The sequence below is a fragment of the Neolamprologus multifasciatus genome, chromosome 10, assembly GCF_963576455.1.
Source record: "Neolamprologus multifasciatus chromosome 10, fNeoMul1.2, whole genome shotgun sequence".
NCBI classification, from domain to species: Eukaryota; Metazoa; Chordata; class Actinopteri; order Cichliformes; family Cichlidae; genus Neolamprologus; species Neolamprologus multifasciatus.
This window is the reverse complement of record NC_140448.1, coordinates 21,394,617-21,409,376: the sequence shown is the minus strand read 5'-3', so window position 1 is coordinate 21,409,376 and position 14,760 is coordinate 21,394,617. Positions and strand designations below refer to the sequence as shown.

General features: G+C 41.4%; 1 long non-coding RNA gene across 1 annotated transcript in view; it reads right to left on the bottom strand.

The window, feature by feature from the left end:
* The window catches only part of LOC146510207 (uncharacterized), a 309,640-nt gene extending 304,094 nt beyond the window's left edge, over window positions 1-5,546 (bottom strand). The window contains exon 1 of the long non-coding RNA XR_014876416.1: window positions 4,745-5,546. This is a non-coding gene — a long non-coding RNA (uncharacterized LOC146510207). The remainder of the gene's footprint in view (window positions 1-4,744) is intronic.
* Window positions 5,547-14,760: the final 9,214 nt, after the last annotated feature.

Here is a 14,760-nt window from a genome sequence, read left to right as displayed (position 1 = left end):
AGCTCTTTCCCTGCAGCATCCAAACATCAGTTTAAATTTAACTGCATCTGAAAAATAGCACAACTAAAAGCAACTGATTAACATAGTCTGAGAGGAAAGTCTGATTTCTTGACAAGCAAGTTAGAGCTGACCCTTTTATTGTTCCATGTAGGGAATTTTGGGCTGACAAAATAACAAGGAAGTTTTGTTACAAGTCTGCAGGCTAAAGGAGTTGAAGTGTGAATAAAGGCAAAGTTGACTAGGTCTGTATAACATTCTCCTTGGCTACAGGTACTTTCATAAATATTTATGCCTTAGCTTGGCATAAGCTGCGATCACTTATTCTGCCAAGCATTTGTCAAACTAAACATGCTGATGCATTAAGTAGATTGGCAAACATTTGCATACTGATTTACAAATAATTGAATCTGACATGTAGTTTTGCAACTTTAAGCTATGAACGGGATCTACTTAAGTCTTGTAAGCAGTGGCAGAGGCGGCTGATTTTTACAGGGCTGCGTAGACTGAAGCTGAAACCAATAGGGGCGACTCACGAAAGTGAATATTTTTCACATGTGGCACATGTAGACTGTTATTGAAATGGCTGCAAGTGTACTTGAACTTTCAGTCCAGTCTGTCTAATAGACCAAATTTTGAATGACAGGGTTGTTAAGACCAAGGGTCTGTGCTTGAGTCTCAGAATGTGGCACAAGAGACTTTTTACAATTCTAGCCATGTCACAGGATCACACATATAACCTTCCATGGTACCGTACACCTCCATCTCTCCAGTCCACCCTGCAAAACCAAATTTAATGCTTTTGAGGTCAAACTCTTTCATTCTTGCTTTCTAGTTCTCTTTCATTCTTTCCTTCTCTGGGTTTTCCACCTTTGAGGTTTCTGTGTTAAAAATGGTGTTGAACGTTCAAGGGCTGAAAGGTGAATGAATGTCAGTCTTGGTAAATTGCCCATGAAGGACAGTATGGACCAAGAGAGAGAATACGAGAAATCCGAGAGGTGAGGAATAAAGAGGAGAGAAGAACGAGAGAGAAGAGCTTGGAGAAGGAGCAACTATAAGATGTAGAAAAAAGTAGGAGAGCTGGGGGAGGTAAGAAGAACATAGATGCCAGTCATTTCTTTCCCCTGTCAAACTTTGTTCCCTGTTGCCTTCAAGACCCGTATTTAATAAGGTGGTGCGAATCAGGAGGAAAACGGGGAATTGAGAGCTCCAGGGACCTTGAGGAGCAACTGGAAATTGCACCATGACTCTGAAAGTTTCAAAAAGTCTGTCTGAGAACCTGACAAATACAACACTGAAGCGTAACAGGACAGTGAAATATTCACAAAGCTTGGTTTGCCCACAGCATAAAATACGTATGAGACTGATACATTTGGGTATTCTGTGTTGAAACACTTCACTAAACACAGAAAATCTTAGAGGATACAATATGCGCTGCACCTGTAGTTATGCAATGAAGTGCATCTTTTATTTGCTTTTGTCTATTCTGAAAGTTTACCTTTCTTTAGAAAAAAAAATAATGTTGACTTTACTGTAAAGTCACAGCAGTGAAAATTCTCTCAAAGTTATGTTTTCCTACATATTGAGAAAAAAAGAAATTCTGTCACATACAGCTTTTCCCTTGTAGTTTGGGCTCATTCTAAAAGAGACATCAACACTATTGCAGTTATGCTTTTTTTGAAAGATTATGCTAAACAGAATGCATTAGAAATGTGATGTTACCGTTGTAACTATAATGTGTAGAACAACTTGAAGTACCCATAATCACTGCATTTTGAAACTGGTGCATGTCTGTCCTTACTGTGTGATAAGATAGGCTTGTCATGCAAAAGTTTCCGTTGTGATATTAATTTAACTTGACAGTTACTAGCCTCTGTCAGACAGACAGGCAGCCCGCGGCTTTCCCCAACTAAAGCATTTTCCGCTATATTACCTCATAAAAAGCTAATATAACACTGCTGGAAAACAAGCAGATTTTCCACTTGAGAAAGATTCATATAAAAAAGTCTTGCTGTGAGAACTGCTAAATTTGCACACGCAGGTCTTACACAACTGTCACTAAAGAGGTCTTCAAAGTAATCCTGGCTGTTTTCCGTATTATGAAGTCGGGTCCGTAATACTTCAAACCACCACAGTGGATTATAAATCCAATAATCAAGATATGATTGAAGTGCAGACTTTCAGCTTTAAATCAAAGAGATTTACAAAAGCATTGTTTAAACTGTTTTGTAGCTACAGCCAGTTTTGATTACAAGCACAGCATGATAAAACCAAACTAAACCTACAGAAAGATAGAAACTATAGAAGAGGCCAAAAAGAAGGTCTTCACTGGTCAGCTTAGATACACCAAAAGAAGACAAGTAAACAAGGTCAATTTCATTTGTTAAGAAAAACAGCTTCGTAGCATCTAGTCAAGAACATCCACAAGCCACCAGTAGTTGCTTCCTTGTCAGAGTGTACCGTCAAACAGTGCAATTGAAACAAGGTGGAAACCACTATTCTTTGGACAGATGAAACCAAGTCAAACTTGTACCAGAATGATGGGAAGAGAAAAACACGGAAAAGGAAAGAAACAGCTTATGCTCTGAAGCATACCACATGATCTGTCGCACATAGTGGAGGCAGTGTTATGGCTATATAATATTATGTATGGCTGCCAGAGGAACCGGACCACTAGTGTTTATTGATGACGTGGCTGATGATAGAAAATTGATGATGTGTACGCTGCAAAAGTAACCCAAAGTTTTCTCAGTTCTTTAGCTGCCAGGTCAGTTACCTGATGTCAGCCCAACAGAGCATGTTTTACAGTTGGTTAAGACAAAACTGAAGGCAGAGAAACCCACAAACAAGCAGCAGGTGGCTGCAAAAAAAAGGTCTGGAGTAGCATCAATAAAGGAAGCCTGGTATTTGCTGAGTTCTCAAGTAACTGACTGCAAAGGACTTTCATCCAAGTATTAAAACCAATCCTTGGGTTTAAAATTACATTAGTTTGTCAAATTACTTTTGAGCCTTACAAAATTGGGGATTATGTACAAAAACAGCAGTAATTCCTCAACAGTTTCTGCAGCACTTCTGATGAACGCCTTGAAGTAAAGCTAAAAATAATCACATTTTTGAAGTGAAATCAAGTATGTAGAGGCAAAATTATATTATAAAAATAAATCTGTGATTGTCCAGACACTTGGGGAATAACTGAATAAAGCCAAAGTGTTTTTGTTTGTTTTGTTTGCTGTAGAAATATGTACAGAGGTGTACTCCTCTTTGTGAATATGTCTGGATACTAGACATGCCGATGTCTTTGACGAAAGAAATAGTGACAGTAAGCTATTGTGCAAACTAAAAGTACAATATTTTTATTTATTTATTATTATTATTGACTAAGTTTTGCTCTGGTGCTTGAATCCACACACAGTTCATCTGTGCAAAATCATGTTGCATCAAGGCCAACAACCTCATTAGGCACTCAGTCAGTGTAATGTAATTAATAAGTAGGTGTAATGTAAGAACACAGGGAGGCATAGACTCTGATCGTGGACAGCTCTAAGCTGCTGAGTGCAAAGACTCTAAATGTTTAAACTCAAATCAATAATTTAAAGGTTTTGTGATTGTAATTCCACTTTTGTTAACACTGACTGTTTTGGGTTTGTGATGTTTAAAACATTAAGGTCGTGCTAGCACTTAGATGCCATGACCAAGAGTACCCCTTCTTCAGGCTCTTTGAGGAAATGATGAATGCAGCATCAATACCTTCAATTTGCATTTAAGGTGAAAGTAAATATTGACAAAAAATGCTCAAGAAAAAACAGAAAGAGTGGATTTAGATAACTTTCACAAAGACATGCAAATTACTTATTAACTTAGAGCACATGCAGACATTTATCATTAGAAAGTGTGTTTTTTCTAGCTATTAAAAAGGTATTATGGCAACAACACAGTGTACAGTATTATGTTGTAAAGCTTAAATTTTTTAAAGCACGGAATAGCAATATCTTCTTATAGTATGAAATATTTATTGTAGATTTTTGCAGGCACTCAGTGAGAAAACTGTTTCAAGCTGAAAAATCTTGCTGTAAGGACTTTTGTGTTATGTAATTGTGAAAATTGTTAGATTGTACATTTTTCTCCCAAACTTTGTAAAATAATATATTTGTCTTTCCAGCTTTGCCTAGCATGTAAGATGAAAGAGAAGCTAAAGGATGACCAAAGTTAATATGAAGGATTGTGAGAGATAACAGAGGTGTGGAAAAAGCTGTTCTCTGATGTGGAGAGACAGGGGACACCGATATAATCTCCTCCTCTCTTGCCGTAACCATATATCTACTGGTTTTGTTTCCATGTGCTATATTTTCAACTCCAGCAAATTCTATCTTTAAAAATGATTCATTGGTGGACTGAAGCAAGAAGTCATGGGACAATATGTTCCGCATTTTCAGGGTTGGTTTTTAATTAAGCATCAGAAATCATTCATGTTCAAACAGAATGGTAACCAGTAACCCAGTCTCACATTTTCTCACTCCTACTTAGATACTCATAAATGCACGGGAGACTTTGCAGCACAATATCAGAGCGAGGTCTCACAAGGTATGACGGGGAGTGACATGATTAATACTTTCCTTGGTTGCACAGTAAGCAGATGCACGAGCTGTTCTTCTGGTGTTACTCTGACACCTGCACTGTATTAATAAAACCAACATCCTACTACCATTCTTATCTAAATCTAGCAGAACTGGAAGCTTAAAGAAGGCACTAATATTTCTTTTTTTTTTTTTTTTTTTTTTTTTTTTTTTTTTTTTTTTTTGCCTGTCCCGTTTGGTTCTTTTGCCATCAGAATTATTGTCTAAAGGCGAAGAAAGATGCCCAACGGATTTTCTTTACCAAATTGACCATCCCAGCTTTGCCGTAATGGTCCATTTGATTCACCTTTTATTCTTTATTTTATTTTCACTTGCTGAATACGGGACAGACTTGACTGGGGGAAAGAAAAGGGAGAAAGAAAGAGGGGAAGAAAAACAGTTGAGAAGAGGGACGGGGGAGAAGGGCAAAAAACAAAAACCAACAGAATAAGCAGAAGAAAAAAAAAAAAAAAAAAAAAATACATATATCGATCACCTGGATCACCTGTTGAGAAAGAAAAAAGAAAACAAGCAGAAGAAAACGAGAGTAATACAATAAACCACATCACAATGATATATGGGAATATGACAGTAAATACTAAATATTAAACATTATTGTGCAGCACGTAAGATCGACAGCACAGTGTGCATTGAGGTAGGAGCCAAAAAGGGTGTAGTTTGTGTGTGTGATCACCCGTGTGTACACCTGTGAGCATGGACGCGCTTGTTTTCTTAAAAGGTTCCCTCATGTAATGATCTGCTAGAGGGTGTGGGGGGCCACTGCCCCGTCCTCCAGGGCATGAAGCAGGTATGGAGGAGATCAAAACCCCAGACATCCAGAGGCCCCAGAACACAAGAGACCAAGGAAGACCAACAGAGGGGCAGCCGCGCCACTGTCCCAGAAAGAGCTGAGGAGAGTCCCAGATGAGGGGTCACCCAGCAGCCACGGAGCAGAAGCCAGGGGGGGCTGCAGTGACGTGCCCGTGAGCTCCGCCGGCAGCCAGCTGTGCCTGAGTGACCGAGCCCCAGGCCGAGAGGCCGGGGGCACCCCACCTCCGAAGTGGCCCAAGCGAGCCCCAGGCTCCAGGCCCCGATAAGCAGCCGCCAAGGAGTGAGCCGGTGTGTACCCGGACGCCCACCCCCGGACACAAAGAACCACCAACGCACCGACGTCTGAGGGAGTCCGCCCCCGGCAGGGGAAGTGGTGGGGGGAGATAGGCCTCCAAACCTTGGAGGGCCTGAGCTGTCCTCAGAGAGGTGGCATCTGATACCCAACCTGACATACAGACACAGACATACAGGCACACACAGATACAAACATCCATTCCCACCCTCATGCTCTCATATGCACTTACTCCACACTCAACCAACGTGGAGACAGACATAAAGAGACGCTGTACACACAATCACACTCCCCAAGCGTACTCTACGAACCGGGTCTAGGTACCCTTGCCCCTGGAGGGGGGAACTGCACCCAGACCCAGGTTGTGTTACCCTTTTCCCTGCAGTGGGGAGAAGCAGACCGCCCCGACTCCGCAGCAGCAGGGAGGCCCCACACTCCGGACCCCAGTCGGACGGCCAACTCCTCCTCCTAGCCCCCCTGCTCCAGCAGAAAGCAGAGAACGAGGGTGAGAGAAGACTCCTAACCTCCCTCCACCCGCTCATTGTAGTGTTGATGTATGTGTGTTCTAAGGTGCGTTTAAAACCCAGGAGGGCATGGAGCTACCTGCCAGAGAGCAGCAGGTAAGCGCATAGTCCCTCCTGCTAGCCCTCAATGTCTACGTGTATTTAAAATTGAGAGGTGGGCAACGACGCCGGGGGTGAGGTGTACACCCTGATGGTAATTGGGATTCCGTGTAGCGTGCCCACCCCCAAGATCCTATATTTATGTGTAATGAGAATGTGAGTAATGTGAATGTCTAAGTTGCGGGATAAAATTGAGGCAGAGGCAGCCAGAAGGGGACAGAGGGGGGGGGGGTTACCTCCTCTGCACCCTGGTGACACACCCCCACTCCAAGGCCCTGCATGTGTGGGTGGTTGTGGTGGAGCGGGAAGAGGGAGGCAGCTGGAGATGGGGAGGGAAGGAAGGGAGGAGCAAGTGACCCCTCCCTGGGGCCAGCTCCCCCGCTGACCCCAGTAGGCACCCCCATACTCCGCGACCCACCAGGGAAGGGGGGCCCAGGCCCATCCGAACCGGGGCCCAGCGCAGCGGCGCCGCCCGGCCCCACAGAGCCCGGGGCAGTCCACTCAACCCCACAACAGAGAAAACTGCACCCACCCCATCATCCACTCATCTTCCAGACTACATAAGACAATAGACGCCCAGGCTGAGATCTTCCTCCACCTCTCCTGTATCTCCCCCTCTTGCAGAGAGAGTTCCTGAGAGAGGAAAGCCCCTGCAAGATGAGACAACCCCCCCCCCACCAGTTGAAGAGCCCCCCAGCTGGCTCGGCGCACCGGCGGCACCCTGCGCCAGTGGCGGGCCCCCATATACCCACCGGCCCACAACCCCGGCAACACACCAACCAGGACCCAGGCCCCCGAGGCCCGGCCAGGGCCCCAGGCCAGAGCCGGAGCGCCCCCAGAACCTCACGCCCGTCCCGGACCCACCCAGGGGCAGCCAGGCTACCAGGTCAGTAACCCCCGTCCGTCAGCACAGACCCTCCCCTAGCCCCGCTGCACGTAGCCACGAGGAAGCCGTCACCTAAGAGCCAACAGAGCCCCTAATTGGCCATGACCGCTACCCCGGGTTGAGCCCCCCAAGGAAGATGCTCCCGGGGAACCCCCCGACGCCCCAAGCCTGACCCTACCCCCACACCAATCACAACAGTGAAGGCGAGACCAAAATATGACCCCCCACCCCCACTAGGTGATGGAGCTGATCAGAGGAGCCCAGAGCGATTGATCTGATGTGGTGGCAGAGGCTGTATCAAGACTAATGTAATCTAATAGATAATTTCTATATTGGTTAGAATTAAGATTGTTTTTATTTTTCCAGTTCATGAGGACTGTTTTCTTGGCTATGCATAGAGCAGTGAAAACCATATGGGCTATATTCTTTTCTGAAGTGACATTATCTAAGCTGCCCAACAAACACACTAAGGGGGAAGTTGGAATGTTACATTTCAGACACTTTGATAAGTCTTCACATATCTCGCGCCAAAACTTCTGAACTGGTGGACAGAACCAAAGAGCGTGGATATAATTGTCCGGTGAATTGGTTTGGCAGTGTGAGCAGTTGTTGGTAGATGCAAAGCCCATCTTGAACATCCGATGACCTGTATAGTGCACTCTATGTAGTATTTTGTATTGAATTAATTGAAGACTGGGATTTCTGATTAGATGAAAGGTTTTTTAAGCAAATCTGAGACCAGAAGTTTTGGTCTAAGTTAACTGATAAATCCGCTTCCCATTTTGCAATAGGAAGTGATATTGATTCATCTGTTTTAGAAAGCATTCTGTATATTTTGGATAGTAATTTGGGGGTTTTAAGAGTAAAAAATTGAACCACACTTGGTGGTGTTTGTAGTTCAACTTGACCCAGTTTAAATTTCTTTTTATTATGGATTTAATTTGTTGATATTCTAAAAATCTTTTCTTGTTGATCCCATATTGTGTAACTAGTCTGTCAAATGAAATAAATTCTGTTCCTTCTAGTATATGTTCTACATATTTGATTCCTTTACCATTCCAATCTGAAAAGTTTATCATATTATTGTTTTTGTAATATGTCAGGGTTGTTCCAGATAGGTGTACGTTTGCATGGGATTAATGAAGACTCTGTCAACTTCAGAAACTCCCACCATGCTGTCAGAGAAGAGCTGATGTTGATGCTTTTGAAGCATTCATGTCGTTGGATGTTTGAGCTGATAAATGGTAGATCTGAAATCTCTAGATTATTGCAAAGTGCTTGTTCTACATCTAGCCAAGGTTCATCTAAGAGGGTATGTTTTAGCCATCCTGAGATAAACTGAAGCCTGTTGGCTAAGAAGTAGTGCTGAAAGTTAGGTAGTTCTAATCCTCCTTTATCCTTGGTCTTTTGTAGTGTTTTTAAGCTTATACGTGGGGGCTTATTTTTCCAAAGGAATTTGGACATATATGAATCTAGAGATCTGAACCAATCTTGCGGCGGTTTAGTTGGGATCATTGAGAATAAATAATTTATTTTTGGTAATACCATCATTTTTATAGCAGCAACCCTTCCCATGAGTGATATGGGTAGACATTTCCATCTAGCCAGATCACCTTCTACTTTCTTTAAAAGTGGGGTATGGTTTAATTTAGTTAGATCTGCAAGCTTGGGAGAAATATTAATACCTAAATATTTTATATTTCCCGATTGCAGTGGAGTAGAAGAGGAATTATGGAAGCAGCAATTAATAGGAAGGACTGTAGATTTTGACCAGTTAATTGAGTAATCTGATATTCTTGCAAAAGAGTTTATCAATTCAATCACCCCAGTGATATTGGTTTGTGAATTTTGGAGAAAGAGTAACACATCATCAGCATAAAGGCTGATTTTATGTTCTACGTTCTTGCATTTTATGCCCTTAATTGCTGAATTCTGTCTAATTGCTGCTGCTAGTGGTTCGATAAAAATTGCAAACAGTGAAGGGGAGAGTGGGCATCCCTGCCTGGTGCCCCTCAGGAGACATAAGCTGGAGGATGTCTGGTCATTTGTTCTGACACAAGCTGTTGGGGAATTATATAATATTTTTAACCAGTTGATGAAAGAAGATCCAAAACCAAATTTGTGTAAAGTTGCAAATAGAAATTTCCAGTTAACTCTGTCAAACGCTTTTTCTGCATCTAAGGAAAATATTGTAGTTTCAAGGTTTTTACTGTATGAGTAGTAGTATATATTTCTAAAACAACAATGTGTCATATGTCTTTGTGAAAGGTGTTGTTTATAATGACAAACCTATGGAGAATTATTATGCAAACGTTGCAGCTTCCCAGGCTGATAGTGAGTGTCATTCCATTGTTTAGCTGTCCAGGCCCAACCTTACTGTTGTAATTCAGTCTCACTGCTTCTATAGCATCATTTTAAGTCTGAGCAGGGAGCTGCCCTCAAACAACTTTGACATATAAACATAAAAATACCCGTCGAACTTCCGCAGGCACAAAGAAATTACGGAGGCCATTACTTATCACCTGACCAAAGATATGGCTCCCATCTACACTGTGCAAAACGAGGGATTTAGGAAAATGATCAACACCCTAGACAAACGCTACACAGTGCCGTCCCGCAACTATTTTTCTATTGTTGCACTTTTGCTGCAACCACAAAATGTGAGACATTTGTTGTTTTTATGTTTATTTATTGTTTTTATGTTCAGTCTCAACTGTTACGAAGTTGATGTGCAGTTAATAAGTGCAATAAATATTTATATTGGAAAAGAAAATCGTGAGAGAATCGTGATCTCAATTCTAAGCCAAAAAATTGTGATTCTCATTTTATGCAAAATCGTGCAGCCCTACTACATTGCATGCTAAAGTTTGCAATCTTACAGTCCCCTAATCCATCGTAACAATGTATCCATCTAGAATATGGGGGTAGAGCTTTAAATGTTAACAGTGGTTATACAGATTTCCAACATTTGACTGCAAAGGCCTTTATTGACAGCGGTGCACATAAGTGGTCCGCAGGTGCGCATTCACTGTCAAAATAAAAGACGTGCACCAGATAAGAAGTTGCAACGAGCATTTGCGTACATAAGATTTTCTGGAGGAGGACAGACATTTGTTTGGAACTCTTAAAGATGTCGAAAAAGCAAGATCCTTTGGTGTTCCTCCACCAAAGAAATGTCAGAAGGAGTCCGGACCGCAAAAGAAGCACGTATTCTCGGAAAAGTGTTTACAGGAGGTGAGCTGGCTTCAAACAAATGATGAACGCACAGAGATGTGGTGCAGAATATGCTGTGAAAATACCACTATAGGACAAAAACAGTGCCTTTTATGTGTACGCGAACACGCTTTGCAACTTCTTAGCTGTCTTTTATTTTGACAGCGAATTGAGGTGTTGCTCCACATTTAACTTTTGTGGAATAGAAATGTTTTATTCAAAATGATATTTAATGCTTGTAAGAAAACTTTATTTTGGGAAGTTGTTGAAGTTTCTCATATTACATTATGACATCAAAGAGTCAAGAGCTTGCCGCAATATTGAATATGTTAGGAAAAATGTGGATTCCCTTTCTTCTTGGGAGTTGTACCTGGAGGTTTGTAAAGAAGGTGCTCCACCAAAAAACACCTAGTTATTGCTTTAAATGTTATGGCTGCCTGTAGTTTTGTCCAAGTTTGTCTGCAAATACCTACCGGAATATTTTCACGATTCCGATTCCATTTTCGATTCTGTTTAACGATTCGATTCTTTATCGATTCTCTTATCGATTCTTTTTAAAAAAGGAGAACACTAAGGTCGATTAGCTTAGAACTTTGTTTTATATCTTCTCTTTGAACAAGATAGAAATTTAGGAGTAACATGGCCTTACAAACCCAACAGTGAGATCTTAAGAGATCCACAGCCTACGGCTCTTCAATGGGGTGTCACAGGGTCCCCAGGAAAAAAAAATTGTAAATGTAAAATAATAAAATAAATATTCTTCTGTAGCAATAACAAAGTATAACATCATTTATTCTGTAGCAATTACACAAGAATATCCAGTAATGTCCCTGCCTACAATTAAACACATTTACTTACCGAAAATCATCTGCTGTGGCAAATGGGTGCAAACCTTTGACCACAAACTTAGTCACTGCTCGGTGACATTCGTCTATCTTAGCCTGAAAGGAGACGCTAACGGTAGACTGCAGTGAGAACTGCCAGCATCTGAGCCAGACTCTGTCTGTCTCTCTCATCATGGTCATCTAAATGCACAGTAATGGCAGGTTTTGTAATAAGGCAGATCGCGCTAACATAATATGCACTGTTAGTTGATTATTTACCTGCCGCATTAACGGGAGAGGACGTGCAAACGTTACCGCTGCTGCTGGGTTGAGATTCACGAGTCCGGAGCGGAATTAAAAAACACGACATTCATTTAAGGTCATCGTGTGTTTTGTGAGCAAATGCTTTTGTATATTTGTAGTGTTTCCTCCCTTAAATTAAATATCTACTTTGCAAGTATTGCAAGTTGCCCTGTTGTCATCCATTCTCGTAAAGCAAAACCAAACTTTTGAGCGTTTGAGCCGCTTAGGCGCCGTGTTTCCTGCCAGGTAAATGACGCTCCGCAACGTGGTGACGTCATTCGGGGCGACTGGAATCGATAAGGGAATCGTTTGCAAAAATGGCAAACAATTCCAAGGAATTGAAACACTGGGAACCGGTTCTCAACAAGAACCGGTTTTCGATACCCATCCCTAGTGGTCAGATTCACTTGATCCTACATGTCACACTGTTTGTCACACATCTCAAACAGCAAACAAAGTAATGATGTTGTGATCATTAGTCATATGTCTTCAAAAACCTTTATAACCTTGTAATCCAGTAAGCAGACAGGAAGGAATTTACATGTTCACAAAAATTGATCTTTGTTTTATTAAAGAAGATGATGTACATGGATACAGCACGGGTATTTCTCTCTCAAAAGCTGAACCCCGCATGCAAATGTCCACCTCATGGGTCAGTGCCTTTTTGATGGAGAATCGGGTCATGGTGAACCGGAGGAGGGGGCACAGATTAAGGAATGAGGTGGTGTCTCGCTGTGGGTGACTCGGAAGCATCCACCAGTTATTTTATTAGCCAGACAGAAACACCGCAGGTTGCCTTCTAATACCACGGGTGATATACACATATTCACAAACACACACACACACACTCCTTTTCTTAAGTCTACAAAAACCAGACCAGAGAGTCAGAGAGGAGCACACAAATACACAGAACAAGGCTTCCTCACAACTATTCTCCGGTGTTTCTTATCCCTATCCAAAACTGATTAGATGACATATTACCAACACACACTCTTCAAAAGCATGCACAACAATATGAGCTGTACAAACAACTGACATTTCAGTTATTTGGCTTCAAACTTTGACTTTTCCAAAAGAAAACAAAAAACAATAAAAACTGAACCTGGGATACAACTGAGAAACTGCAGCTCTGCCATCTCACCACCAACAAACGTTGCATTTGCTGATTTAAAGGCTACCAATTAATTACAGCCAAGTGGAAAGGAGGAGAAAGAACATGGTTACTGTGAGATAAACAGCAGGCGTATTCTGTCATATTTCATATCAATACTTCATAAATGAGATCACTCTCATACTTCAGTTTAATGCGGCTCCAGCATTTTCATCATTTACATGGGGAAGCAATAAAAAGCTTTCATTTAAACTTGTCGTCTTCTATTATGAAAGTTAATCAATTGTAAGCCACAAAGGTGATTAATCTTTGAGGACAAGTTGTTTTAAGTATCAAAAAGGACATGCGGTTTTAAAGGATTTTAATTCTAAGAAGTGTACCTAACAGAAACAGAAAGTGGCTTGAACAAGGAGCAGCTGGGAAAATATCACAGTGTTCTGTAAATAAATTCATACTTAATAATAAAGATAAAATATAACATGGTTCATGTTGATGATTAGAGAGATGAAAAAGAGTTACATCTATTACAAAGAATACATTTTGATATTTACTAAACAGGAAAAAAAATGCATGACAAAACCTGTTCAAAAAGATGGACTCTTTTGAATGAGCTCTACTGTCGGAATAGGCTTAGTGAACTTCCACCACTTCTATCGTCACTTTTTAAAGGTCCGTATTAATCTTTCAAGTCTACCTAAGCAGATTCAACACGAGTTATCATAAGCCCAAAGATTTTAAAATACTTCTTTGCAGCAGGCTGACTTATCTGATGCCAGAGGCTGGGAGATGTGTCAAATGTAGTGAGACGCAGCAGCGTTTCCTTCGCACCTCTTATCCACACATGCAGACTCTTTCCAAAGAAGCCTCATACCCCACCCAAATTTATTTCAGTTTTATTTTTTCAGTACTTTTTTTTTCCTTCCTCTGACCCAGTTGCAAAGGTAATCTTAGTGATATTCTCTCCCTGCTCAGCTCTCTGTCCCACATATCAAGTCTACCAGTCTCAAAGCATTTCACACATGATCTCTTATAGTACAGCAAAAATGCAGTGCTGCTGATATGTCGGGCTTCATTCAAGTGTCATCAATTGATGGTTTCACCCTTATCTTACCATATTACTATTACAGCAAACACCAAAAGCCTGTAGAGAGACCCCCTGATGAGAGCCTCAAATTAGTCAATATCAGATCCATTCAGTATGGATAACTCATTAAAAACCTACTGTCTTCAGTACATGAGTGAATAATGTTGAAAGGCTTACTTTCTTCTGATTGTTCATGCATAATGAAAGTCCAGTACTATTAATAAAAGTGTTTTGAAATCTTCAAAACAATTTTAAAACTTTCAACTCCACCTTACCTTTACTGACTCAAGTAACTATGATCCTAACCCTCTTAATAGAAAAGAATAGAATAGAATAGAATAGAATAGAATAGAATAGCCTTTATTGTCATTGTACAAAGTACAACGAAATTGGAGTGCCACTCCCTTGGTGCAAAATGCAAAATAAATATAAATGTAAAATATAAAAAGTACAATAAAACAACCGTAGTACTCAGACAATATAAGTACAATATATACAGGATAGCAGCATAATACAATGATAGTATGAATAGCAGCATAATATAGTGACAATGGCAAGTATAGTTAAGCAGGTTTAATTGTTTTGTGCTTATTTACTACGGTGATAGCTCTGGGAAAGAAGCTATCCCTGAATCTGTTTGTCCTGGTTTTATGTGACCTGTACCGTCGGCCTGATGGTAATAGTTCAAACAGGGTGGGGTGAGAGTAGTCCTTAATGATATTGCCAGCTCTGCTGAGGTATCGGGAGTTTGCAATGGCCTCCAGACTGGGCAGAGAGCAGCCAGTGATCTTCTGGGCTGTGTTGATGACCCTCTGCAGTCCTTTCCTGTCTGCAACTGAGCACCCTGCATACCATGTTGTTATGCCGTACGTTAGGATGCTCTCTATGGTGGCTCTATAGAATGTCACCAGCAGCCTCTCCTCCAGGTTGTTCCTCCTGAGCACTCTCAAAAAATGGAGACGCTGCTGGGCCTTTTTTACCAA